Below are 13,175 nucleotides of genomic sequence, written 5' to 3'. Positions count from 1 at the left end.
AGAATGTGCAGGTTTGTTACATAGGTATACACCTGCCATGGTGGTTTGCTGCACTCATCAACCCGTCATCTACATTAGGTATTTTTCCTAGTGCTATCTGTCCCCTACCCCGTTACCCCCCAACAGGCCCTAGTGTGTGAAATTCCCCTCCCTGAGTCAATGTGTTCTCATAGTTCAGCTCCCACTTATGAGTGATTACATGCAGTGTTTGGTTTTCTGTTCTTGTGTTAGTTTACTAGGAATGATGGTTTCCAGCTTTATCCATGTTCCTGTGAAGGACATGAACTCATTCTTTTTTATGGCTGCATAGTATTCCATGGTGTATATGTGCCACATTTTCTTTATCAAGTTTTCTTTATCCATATGGGCATTTGGATCATTTCCATGTCTTTGCTGTTGTGAACAGTGCCACAATAAACATACGTATGCACATGTCTTTATAGCAGAATGATTTATCATCTTTTGGGTATATACTCAGTAATGGGATTGCTGGGTCAGATGATATTTCTGGTTCTAGATCCTTGAGAAATCACAGAATTGTCTTTTACCATGATTGATGTAATTTATACTAACACCAACATTGTTAAAATGTTGCTATTTATCCACCAGTCTGTAGTTTCCTGACTTTAATGATTACCATTCTAACTGGCATGAGATGGTATCTCATTGCGGTTTTGATTTGCGTTTCTCTAGTGACCAGTGATGATGAGCTTTTGTTTATATGTTTGTTGGATGCATAAATATCTTCTTTTGAGAAGTGTCTGTTCATATTCTTTGCCTACTTTTTGATGGGGTTGTTTGTTTTTCTTGCAAATTTGTTTAAGTTCCTTGTAGATTCTGGATATTAGCTTTTTGTCAGATGGATAGATTGCAAAAATTTTCTCCCATTCTGTAGGTTGCCTGTTCACTCTAGTGATAGTTTTGTCTGCTGTGCAGAAGCTCTTTCATTTAACTAGATCCCATTTGTCAATTTTTTTTGCCATTGCTTTTGGTGTTTTAGTCATGAAGTATTTGCCCATGCCTATTTGAAGTATTTGCCCTGAATGGTATTGCCTAGGTTTTCTTCTAGGGTTTTTATGGTTTTAGGTCTTACGTTTAAGTCTTTAACCTATCTTGAGTTAATTTTTGTATAAGGTGTAAGGAAGGGGTCCTATTTCAGTTTTCTGCATATGGCTAGCCAGTTTTCCCAGCACCATTTATTGAATAGGAGATCCTTTCCCCATTGCTTCTTTTTGTCAGGTTTGTCAAAGATCAGATGGTTGTAGATGTGTGGTATTATTTCTGAGGCTTCCATTCTGTACCATTGGTCTATATATCTGTTTTGTATTTCTTTCTTTCTATCTATCTAGCTATCATCTACACACTATATATACATATAGTGTGTGTATATATCTATATATCTATATCTATATAGTAGCCTTATAGTTTGAAGTCAGATACTGTGATGCCTTTGGCTTTGCTCTTTTTGCTTAGGATTACCTTGGAAATATAGGCTCTTTTTAGGTTCCATACAAAATATAAAGTAGTATTTTCTAATTCTGTGAAGAAAGTCAATGGTAGCTTGATGGGGATAAGCATTGAATCTATAAATTACTTTGGGCAATATGGCCGTTTTCATGATATTGATTCTTCCTATCCATGAACATGGAATGTTTTTCCATGTGTTTGTGTCCTCTCTTATTTCCTTGAGCAGTGGTTTGTAGTTTTCCTTGAAGAGGTCCTTCACATTCCTTGTACGTTGTATTCCTAGGTATTTTATTCTCTTTGTAGCAATTGTGAATGGGAGCTCACTCATGAAATTGGCTGTTTGTTTGTCTATTATTGATGTATAGGAATGCTTGTGATTTTTGCACGTTGATTTTGTATCTTGAGACTTTGCCAAAGTTGATTAATAAGTAGATTTTAGGCTGACTCATATCACATGCAAAGGCACACATAGGCTCAAAATAAAGAGAGACAGGAATATTTACCAAGCAAATGGAAAGCAAAAAAGGAGGGGTTGCAATACTACTTTCTGATAAAACAGATTTTAAACCAATAAAGATAAAAAAAGACAAAGAAGGGCATTACCTAATGGTAAAGGGATCAATGCAACAAGAAGAGCTAACTATCCTAAATATATATATACCCAATACAGGAGCACTCAAATTCATAATGCAAGTTCTTAGAGACCTACAAAGAGACTTAGACTCCCACTCAATAATAGTGGAAGACTTTAATAGCTCACTGTCAATATTAGATAAATGAGACAGAAAATTAACCAGGATATTCAGGACTTGAGCTTAGCTCCGGACCAAGTGGACCTAATAGACATCTACAGAACTCTATACCCCAAATCAACAGAATATACATTCTTCTCAGCACCACATCACATTTATTCTCAAACTGACCACATAATTGGAAGTTAAACACTCCTCAGCAAATGCAAAAGAATGGGAATCATAACAAAAAGTCTCTCAGACCACAGTGCAATCAAATTAGAATGCAGAATTAAGAAACTCACTCAAAACCACACAACTACATGGAAATTGACAACCTGCTCCTGAATGACTACTGGAAATATCAAAATTAAGGCAGAAATAAATAAGTTCTTTGAAACCAATGAGAACAAAGACACAATGTATCAGCATCTCTGGGACAGAGCTAAAGCGTGCTCAGAGGGAAATTTATAGCAGTAGATACCCACAGAGGAAAGTGGGAAAGATCTCAAATTGATACCCTAATATCACAATTAAAAGAATTAGAGAAGCAAGAGCAAAAACAAAAAAATCAAAAACTAGCAGAAGACAAGAAATAACTAAGATCAAAGCAGAACTGAAGGAGAGAGAGATGCAAAAAGCTCTTTACAAAATCAGTAAATCCGGGAGTTGGTTTTTTGAAAAGATTAACAAAATACACCACTAGCCAGACTAACAAGAAAAAAGAGAAGAATCAAATAGACACAATAAAAAATGATAAAGGAAATATGACCATTGATTGCATAGAAATACAAACTACCATCAGAGAATACTATAAACACCTCTACGCAAATAAACTAGAAAATGTAGAAGAAATGCATAAATTCCTGGACACATACACCCTCCCAAAACTAAACCAGGAATAAGTTGAATCCCTGAATAGACCAAAAACAAGTTCTTAAATTGAGGCAGTAATTAATAGCCTACCAATCAAAAAAAACCTGGGACTGGATGGATTCACAGCCGAATTCTACCAGAGGTACAAAGAAGAGCTGGTACCATTCCGTCTGAAACTATTCCTAACAGTAGAAAAAGAGGGACTCCTCTCTAACTCATTTTATGAGGCCAGCAACATCCTGATTCCAAAACCAGGCAGAGACACAATAAAAAGAGAAAATTTCAGGCCAAATATCCCTGATGAACATCAATATGAAAATCCTCAATAAAATACTGGCAATACCACAAAAAACATATGAAAAAAGGCTCATCATCACTGGTCATTAGAGAAATGCAAATTAAAACCACAATGAGATACCATCTTATGCCAGTTAGTATGGCGATCATTACAAAGTCAGGAGACAACAGATGCTGGAAAGGATGTGGAGAAACAGGAAGGTTTTTACACTGTTGGTGAAAGTGTGAATTATTTCAGCCATTGTGAAGACAGTGTGGCAATTCCTCAAGGATATAGCACTAGAAATACTATTTGACCCAGCAATCCCATTGCTGGGTATATACCTAAAAGGTGATAAATCATTCTACTATAAAGACACATGCACATATATGTTTATTGAGGCACTGTTCACAACAGCAAAGACTTGTAACCAATCCAAATGCTCATCTGGCTAAAGAAATCTTGATAAAGAAAATATGGCACATATACACCATGGAATACTATGCAGCCATAAAAAGGATGAGTTTATGTCCTTTGCAGAGACATGGATGAAGCCGGAAACCATCATTCTCAGTAAACTAACACAAGAACAGAAAACAAAACACCACATGTTCCCACTGATAAGTGGGAGTTGAACAATGAGAACACATGGTCACAGGGAGGGGAATTTCACATACCAGGGCCTGTTGGGAGGTGGAAGGCTGGGGGAGGGATAGCATTAGAAAAATACCTAATGTAGATGACAGGGTGATGGATGCAGCCAACCACCATGGCAAGTGTATACCTATGTAACAAACCTGCACATTCCGTACATAAACCCCAGAACTTAAAGTACACACACACACACACACACACACACACACAAAATACTGGCAAACCAAATCCAGCAGCACATCAAAAAGCTTATCCACCTCAGTCAAGTCAGGGTCATCCTTGGGATGCAAGGCTGGTTCAACATATGCAAATCATTAAATGTAATCCATCACATAAACGGAACCAATGACAAAAGCCACTTGATTGTCTCTATAGATACAGAAAAGACCTTTGACAATATTCAACAGCCCTTCATGCTAAAAACTGTCAATAAACTATATATTGATGGAATGCATCTCAAAATAATAAGAGCTATTTATGACAAATCCACAGCCAATATCCTATTAAATGGGCAAAAACTGGAAGCATTTCCTTTGAAAGCTGGCACAAAACAAGGATGCCCTCTCTCACCACTCTTATTCAACATAGTATTGGTAGTTCTGGCCAGGGCAATCAGGCAAGTGAAATAAATAAAGATATTCAAGTAGAAAGAGAGGAAGTAAAATTGTCTCTGTTTGCAGATGACATGATTGTATGTTTAGAAAACCCCATCGTCTCAACCCAAAATCTCCTGGCAGTAGAATTTTAGGAGACATTTCCTTAGATTTACGAAGTCATATGGTGTTTATCTCAGATTATGGTTTGTGGGAATAATAGTTTCTTAGTCTTATATTGATTTGCATGCTATTCTTAGTCCTTAGCAACCCAAACCGAAATTAAAACCATATTACTTCAATAGGAACATCAATTATTGTTGACAATGGATAAAAAAGGAAAGCACTGAATCAATAGTTCTTCTATTCAGTCATTTTGTAATAAAAATGCAGTCTGTTCACAAAATTAAAGGACTCTAAAAGAAGGTATGTTAAGGAAGAGCAGAGACAAAATGAAGATTTTAATGGTAGCCAATGCCTAGAAAAGACTAAGAGCTCTTTTACTAGCTCGGTTTAGTATCTTTGTGAGAAGCACCAATGGGTAGTAAAATGAATGCTTCACAAGTGTCATCTTTTTTAGGACCATGTGATTTGGTGAAAGTAAATTCCATTTACAAAAAGGCAGTCAATTTGCAAAGGGCTTTCATTTGCTATTTCAGTGCCTTTATGTCACCTTATGGTATTTACTTCATGTGCCCTTAAAGATATATTGCCAGAAAATGACTTTTTATAAGGCAGAAAATTATACGAGCTGTTTCTAATCTTTGCAGACTCTTTATTGTAAACCAGTGTATTCATTTGCTAGAGCTGCTGTAACAACAGTCACATATCTTCTCCAAGCTCTGAATGCTATGAGTCCTAAATCAAGGTATTGACAGGATTGATTCCTTCTGAGGTTTGTGAGGGAGGAATCCATTCCAGGCTTCTCTCCTTGGCATGCGATGGTGGTCTTCTCTCTGTGTCTTCATATCATCTTCCCTATGTGCATGTATGTATCTAAACTTCCTTGTCTTATAAGTACAGCAGTCATATTAGGTTAAGGCTCTCCCTAGTGACCTAATGTTAACTTCATAGCTTCTGTAAAGATCCTCTCACCAATACAGTCATACCCTGAGGTACCAGCAGTTGGACTTTACATGAATTTTTTTTAATAGACACAATTCAGCTCATAATAACCAATGTACATGGAATACCTCAACAAAAGTTAGTTTATTATTATATATAAACTTAAGCTCAGAAAATTTAAGAACTAAAGGTTAATTTCCCACAGTCACACTAATAAATGTAAAAAATGATCACTAGCATTGAGTAAGCGTGTGCCAATGTACCGTCAAAAAGTAAAAGTGCCAAAGGATATGCATTCATATGTGCAAGGATGAGTTATGGGATAGTGTTTTATAGAATCATTGACAGATTACAAACCAGTTTTTCCAACAATATCAATTTACATGGTAATTTTGAAGAAAATGGAGATCAATCCAAAATATACAGCTAAATGGGGTTCACCTGTGATTCAACAATATTTTACTAGTGGACCTAGATTTGCTTTAATAATCAATTCAAAATAAAATTTCCAAGAGCAGTTTTGATACAAATCTTTTATTTATAGTAGAGAATGATTTAGAAGTGTAAAACAAACTGTGAACTATGTGTCAACATATAAGCCATTAATCAAGATTAAGTACACGGTAACTACAAGAACATAGGCCAGCAAATTCCTTTCATAAGTTCAAGCAAAAAACATGTTTGTTTTTGTGAATATACAGTTGTAAGTCATGAAAGCCTGAACATTTTATTTTGAAAAGTGAGGTGGCAGAGAAAGAAACTATGAGGTATTTGAAATTCTTAAGTGAAATTTCAAGGAGAACTGCTTATTGTACCACTCATACTATTAATTTAAAATTCTTATGCTACTTCTGATAAGTCTTGGTTTTATTTGTCCTGTTTTTCTTTTTATCTTTAAAACAGCCAAGGCTGGGCGTGGTGGCTCACACCTGTAATCTCAGCCCTTTGGGAGTCTGAAGTGGAAGGATCACTTGAGCCCAGGGGTTTGAGACCCACCTGGGTAGCATAGTGAAACTCCATCTTTACAAACAGTACAAAAATTAGCCAGGCTTGGTGGCATATGCTTATAGTCCCAGCTACTCAGGAGGGTGAGGTGGGAGACCATGATCATGCCACTTCACTCCAGCCTGGGTCACCTTAGCCTGGGAAGTCGAGGTTGCAGTAAGCCACAATCATGCACTGCACTCCAGCCTGAGTGATGGAAGAGATCCTGTCTCAAAAAAAAAAAAAAAAAAAAAAAAAAAGACAGGAATACCAAATACCAGGATATTAGAGATTAATCAGGCATTCTCATTTTTCTGTTTCCAGGAACAGTTTACAATTTTAATTTAAGACCTTTAGAAATATTATTTTGTGTAGGCACTGAACAAGGAAGTGCCACATCATGAGCTGCTAAGGTAGCAAGAATCAGCAGATTACTTGGATTATGAAGAAACAACTTTTATGTGTGTCTCTCCATGTGGCAATGGCCGATGCTTTGTAGAGCTGAGAGAACCCATAGTACTGTGACTAGTGGTGGCAATCTGAGAGCTTACAGCAATGGGTGGCTGATTAGCAGTAAGTAGTTATAAGGAGTGAAAGGGAGGCAGTGAGAGATTTGATATTGACACCATTAAGGATCTTCAGTATGAAATCGGCACAAAATAACACATTCTTAGCGTGTCATGCAAGGCCCTTCATTGGTTGGCCTTTGTTTGCATCCCCAGTCTCACTCTGCACCGTTCTCCCTGCCTCCCTATACTCCAGCCCTGCCAGATATGCTTCAGTTTCTTGATGCTTAACTGCTTCCCATGTTAGGGCCTTGGCACTAGCTGTGCCTCTGTGGGCAAGGTGCTTCTAGATCTTAGCATACATGTAACCTTCCTCAGCAAGGCTATTCCAGACCACTCAATTCAAATTAACCACTAAGTCACTCTCTGACCTATTGCCTTGTTGTATTTCACTTTCTAGTTCCTATGTCTAGGTCTTATTTTTCTTGTTTGTTTGTTTATTTATTTTTCTTACCAGCTCACTGGAGCCTAAGCTCTGTCATAGCAAGATTTTACATGCTTTGTATCACTATACCTCAATGTCTCAAAAAAGTGCTTGGCATATGATGGTTTCTTATTTAATATCTATGAAGCAAATGAGAAAGAATGACAATTATTTTATTGCCTGCCACAATGATTAGATCCAATCTTGAGTGACGTGTTGAGGTTTTTGAGTTGGAGAGAGAGAAACTGGAATCCATCCACAAATGAGAAACTAGAACAGCAAAGGCTATACAAATGGTACTTATAGGATAGGAACTGGCAATATTCAATCTGGAAAATATTTAAATGACTGAGAAATAGAAAAACAAATTACAAGAATACAGTTTTCAGCTCGTTAAAAGAATAATTTTCTGATAATTTTGAGCTTTCCTACAATGGCATAGGCTATCATTTCAGCACAGGAAATTTTGATGTACCAGGGAAATTTTAGAGAATTTTGCAGGTAATAGAATTTTAAAAACTATGGTTTCTTAAAAATATAACATTTTATTGGTATAAGACTTTTCATAAAAATTCATACCTTCTCAAGCAAGACTAATTTTTACAAATTATCTTTAGCTAATACATTTAAGGCAAGGTTCATTCTCAATACTGCTGGATATAAGTCCGTATTTACAATAATGTTTTTATTGTTTCAGTGGCAAGACTTCTTGTCATATCTGATGAAAATTGCCATTTTTTTCAAAATCTCATGATGTGATTAGCAAAGAACTTCTCCCCAAAGCAGAAGACTTAGTTCTACATTTCCTCTTGCTTATATTATTAGCACTATCTTCAACCTCGAAAAATCTTTTTAAGCTACTTTTTTACTTTTTGAGAATTAGAGAAATTATGTCTAGACAATTTGATCTGTAAGCCAAAAGTGATCAGTGGCTGAAGCTTCCATTGTCAACCCCTGTTTATTATAAAACGTTTCCTCTGGAGACCTCATGTACTAAACATGAATAGTGGCACTTGATATATGGACCTAGTGAAGATGCCATTGTTTGTACTTTAAATATTAGTTATAAGTATTTTTTCCTTCTTGTTATAAAAATCAACAGAACTTTAAAAACTTGTTTTCATACCTCAGTGGGCTATCTTAGACTTCTGTGATTTATCTACCCCACCCTGGAGATCACAGAACTAGCTCCTAGACAACACATAATATTAAGAATATAAGAGCAGCCAGGCACGATAGCTCACACCTGTAATCCCAGCACTCTGGGAGGCTGGTGTGGGTGGAACACAAGGTTAGGAGTTCAAGACCAGACTGGCTAATATAGTGAATCCCTGTCTCTACTAAAAATAGAAAAATTAGCTGGGAGGCAGAGGCAGAAGAATTGCTTGAACCGGGGAGGCAGAGGAGTGAGGTGAGATTCTACCACTGTACTCCAGCCTGGATGACAGAGTGAGACTCTGTCTCAAAAAAAAAATCTATATCTCTATCTATCTATCTATCTATATTTTATATATATATATACACACACACACATATATGACCGATCGTTAAGCCTTTCTATTTTTAACCTAATTATAATGCATTAATGAATAAAATTCTAGCCTTGTGGAAGGCAGATGAATATGGCATTCCATATCATGTGGATTATGATTCTAGTGGTTTCACTTTGGGTTTTCCAGTACGAAATTTGAACATGGGGCCAAAGAAAAGTGCCCCTGTTCCTGGTTTTGAAATAACCAGAGTGGAAATAAAATTTACAATTGTTTTTTTTTTTTTGGCAAGAATTTATTGTAGTGAGCAGCATCTGAAAGCTCAGTTCATTCCTGACATTTTGGTCCTGATGCTGGTGTGCTTATGACTCCAGCTCTGTGACTCAACATTCCTCTTTGCTGGTCCTGTGGTCTAATCTTGTTCTCAGAGATGGGGGTTTGTAGGGAAGAGAGAGTGAGAGTGAGAGAGGGAGAGAGGAAAAGAAGAAGGAAGAAAAGGAAGAGGAGAAGGGGAAAAGGGGTGTAGGAGATTGGTCAGGATGGTGGGAGAAGCTATAAGGAAAGACGCAAGCCTTCTAGAAAGGTTGGAAGGTCTTGCAAAAGCTTCAGGAGAGAATAAAGCTGAAGGCAGCTAATTCTCTTAACCTGAGACTAAGGGTGAGGAGTAGATAACAAGGGAGTATAAAGAAATCTATCTAGATAAGTTTAGTTACTTGTGTCATCCAGAGACAGACCTTTGATCATCTGCCACAAGACTGCTCCCTGCAAGGGGGGACGACAATGTTAATTACCCACAAATTGTGTTGGCTGCAGGCCTTTGACATTATACCAGTAATGAATAAATACAAGTGACTTTGGTTTATCAGATCTGCCCACTCTCCAATAGTCCCCTAGCTGCTCTCAGGCAAAATACCTGGGTCTGAGTATTCCTTTCATTTCTTGCTCTGCCAGAATCTCAGGGATAGACTCGGCAAAGGGGGAAGGAGAGAGGAAAGGAAATGGGAAAGAGAGAGATGGGCCTAGTAAAATCCTGAAGAATGTATTCCTTTCTTCCTTCCAGCATCTTTGTCCCTGCATCTTTCTGCTCCATTTAGGGTCATGAACTACAGATCTTTCTAAGAATCATTTGAATGCAGTGGGAATTAAGTTCTTCCCTTATTTGCAGACAAATAAGAGTCAGTTTTATTAATCAATGAGGAAAAAGAGAAGACTCCCATATTATCCTTGTATCTCACCATGGTAGAGCATTCCTACTCTGCAGTTATCTGTCCCTGTAGACAAGAAGAGGGATTCTGAACCATGCAATCCAGAGAAACATTTGGAGATTAGGAAGGGGTTAGGGAGTTTTATATAGAGTGAGAAAAGGTCTCACTGAAAAAGCATTGCTTACAAGATTGAAAAATATCACTCAATGCTCTAAAGGGTTTTGAAACTCAAAAGAGAACCACTTTCCTGCTGTCCTTAGAGGCTGCTGTGTTAGCTAATTCTCTAGGTAAGCCTGTGCCACGTGCTATGTGGAGGCATTTGTGGTACTTCCGATAACAAACTTCTTGGATGGGATTTAAGTCAGATGTCATCTATTAAGTTCCATATTCTAGTGGTTCATATGTCAGCAAAATGTCACTGTAATCTAATTTATATAAGGGCTTTTTCTTCCAAAAAATGTCATTTAGTTTTACAAATTGCCTACCATGTTTTTCTTAATAGCCATAGAGCCCAAGAAAATGGTGAAGACTCAAGTTGAAATCTTGGCTTGGCTTATACTATTTGATCGTATTTTTCACTCTGAAAACTTCTGGAAAACTTTTTATTTCAAAGTTTTGTTAAATTGCAAAATGTCTGATGGACAGGTTTCAATATGGGTTTTTTTTTTTTAATGTGTGAAAAACAGTGGAGTGAATTATAAGCAGTAATCCTAACTAAAATTATGCTCCATAGCTAAGAGTTGAAAAAAAAAATTAAAAGCACTATTGTAAAAACTTAAAAAAAATATCAATCTAGTGTAAAGGATATATATGTTCATAGATAAGAATAGACATCTTAGGTAGCTCCAATTTTGTAAACTATACATAATTCCTCTTTTCTCAGTCAATTATCTACCATGGTTAGAAAGTTTTGTATATTACACCATGATTATGGATTTAATTCCTAGATGGAGGTGGGGAAGGAAAAGAGAGGGAAAGGAATTATAAATTGACATGCATTGTTACAATAGGGCCTTGCAATGTGTATGCAAGAGACAGGCATTGGTTTGTTGGTGCTTCTAGAAAATATTCCCATAGTGAAGAAAACACAGCACTGCACTCAATCCCTGGAAGAAAGTCATGGGTATCTTTTTCCCTGAAGAAATTGCGCTTTTGCAGTGATGCTTTTCAGTGGAAATGTAAATCCTAGTCAGCAAGCTTCATCAATGTAGGAGTACTGCAACTTAGATTCAATGACATTGCCTGCAGGTTTAACTCCATTTCTTTTTCTTTCTTTTTTTTTCACTTGAGGTCTTTATTTAATACAAATGTTATCTTGAAAATGTGACACATTAAGCTAAATGACTTGGCATGACTCTCTTTAGTGAATTACTTTGTTGTTAGATAGGTCCTGGGGACACAGAATATGTAAGTTTTAGTTAAGGTCCAAAAAAAAAAAAAGCAAGAAGAAAGGAGAGAAGGCTACCACAATATTGATGATCCTGAGAAGACAAGGTGAGTTCTTTTGCTGGTGGGTAATTTGAAAAAGTTATTTAATCTCTCTATACCATGGTTTCCTCATCCATAGTTTGGAGATTTTGATGGTATCCTATTATATTTACTTTAATTTTTCTCTTTGAACTTTGAAAAGTTTCTTTATTTTGACTAAGCTTTTTGCTGCTGGCTAAAATGAGTACAAGCTATGTATAGTCACAGTTACATTATGGATGGGGAGGGTATTGGTATCAGCAAATATAGAAGTTCTTGATTCCAGGGTCAAAATTTGCTGTAAGTTACCTGATCATGTGAACCTCTTTGGACCCACCAGTATACAAGCCACTCTGGGGTTTCATAAAAATATATACACCATCTGTTCCCCAAAACCTATTAAAATATATTTAAAATATGTTTTTGGAAACATGGTGTTTGGTCACATGAATAAATTCTCTAGTGGTGATTTCTGAGATTTTGGTGCACCCATCACCCATACAGTGTACACTGTACCCAGTGTATAGTCTTTTATCCCTCACTGCTCCCTCCACCCTTTTCCTCAAGTCCCCAAAGTCTACTGTATCATTCTTATGCCTGTGTGTCCTCATAGCTTAGCTCCCACTCATGAATGAGAACATACGATGTTTGGTTTTCCATTCCTGAATTAAAAAAATGGTCTTAAAATTATGGTCTCCATTTCCATCCAGGTTGCTGCAAATGCCATTATTTCATTCCTTTTTGGGGTTGAGTAGTATTTCATGGTGTGTGTGTGTTCACTACATTGTGAAAATATGTACCACATTGTGATGTATATATACCGCATTTTCTTCATCCACTTATTAATTCATGGGCATTTGGGCTAGTTCCATATTTTTGCAATTGGGAATTGTGCTGCTATAGACATGCATGTGCAAGTATCTTTTTTGTATAATGACTTCTTTTCCTCTAGGTAGATACCCAGGAGTGGGATTGCTGGATCAAACAGTAGATCTACTTTTAGTTTTTTAAGGAAACTCCATACTGTTTTCCATAATGGTTGAACTAGTCTACATTCCCACCAACAGTGTAAAAGTGTTCCCTTTTCACCACACTCAGGCCAACATCTATCATTTCTTAATTTTTTGATTATGGCCATTCTGGCAGGAGTAAGGTGGTATCATACTGTGGTTTTGCTTTGCATTTCCCTGATAATTAGTGATATCGAACAATTTTAATATGTTTCTTGGCCATTTGTATATCTCCTTTTAAGAATTATCTATTCATGGCCGGGCGCGGTGGCTCAAGCCTGTAATCCCAGCACTTTGGGAGGCCGAGGCGGGTGGATCACGAGGTCAAGAGATCGAGACAATGCTGGTCAACATGGTGAAACCCCG

Source organism: Cebus imitator, unplaced genomic scaffold (assembly GCF_001604975.1).
Source record: "Cebus imitator isolate Cc_AM_T3 unplaced genomic scaffold, Cebus_imitator-1.0 Scaffold138, whole genome shotgun sequence".
Lineage (NCBI taxonomy): Eukaryota > Metazoa > Chordata > Mammalia > Primates > Cebidae > Cebus > Cebus imitator.
Note: the sequence above shows the minus strand (reverse complement) of the source record.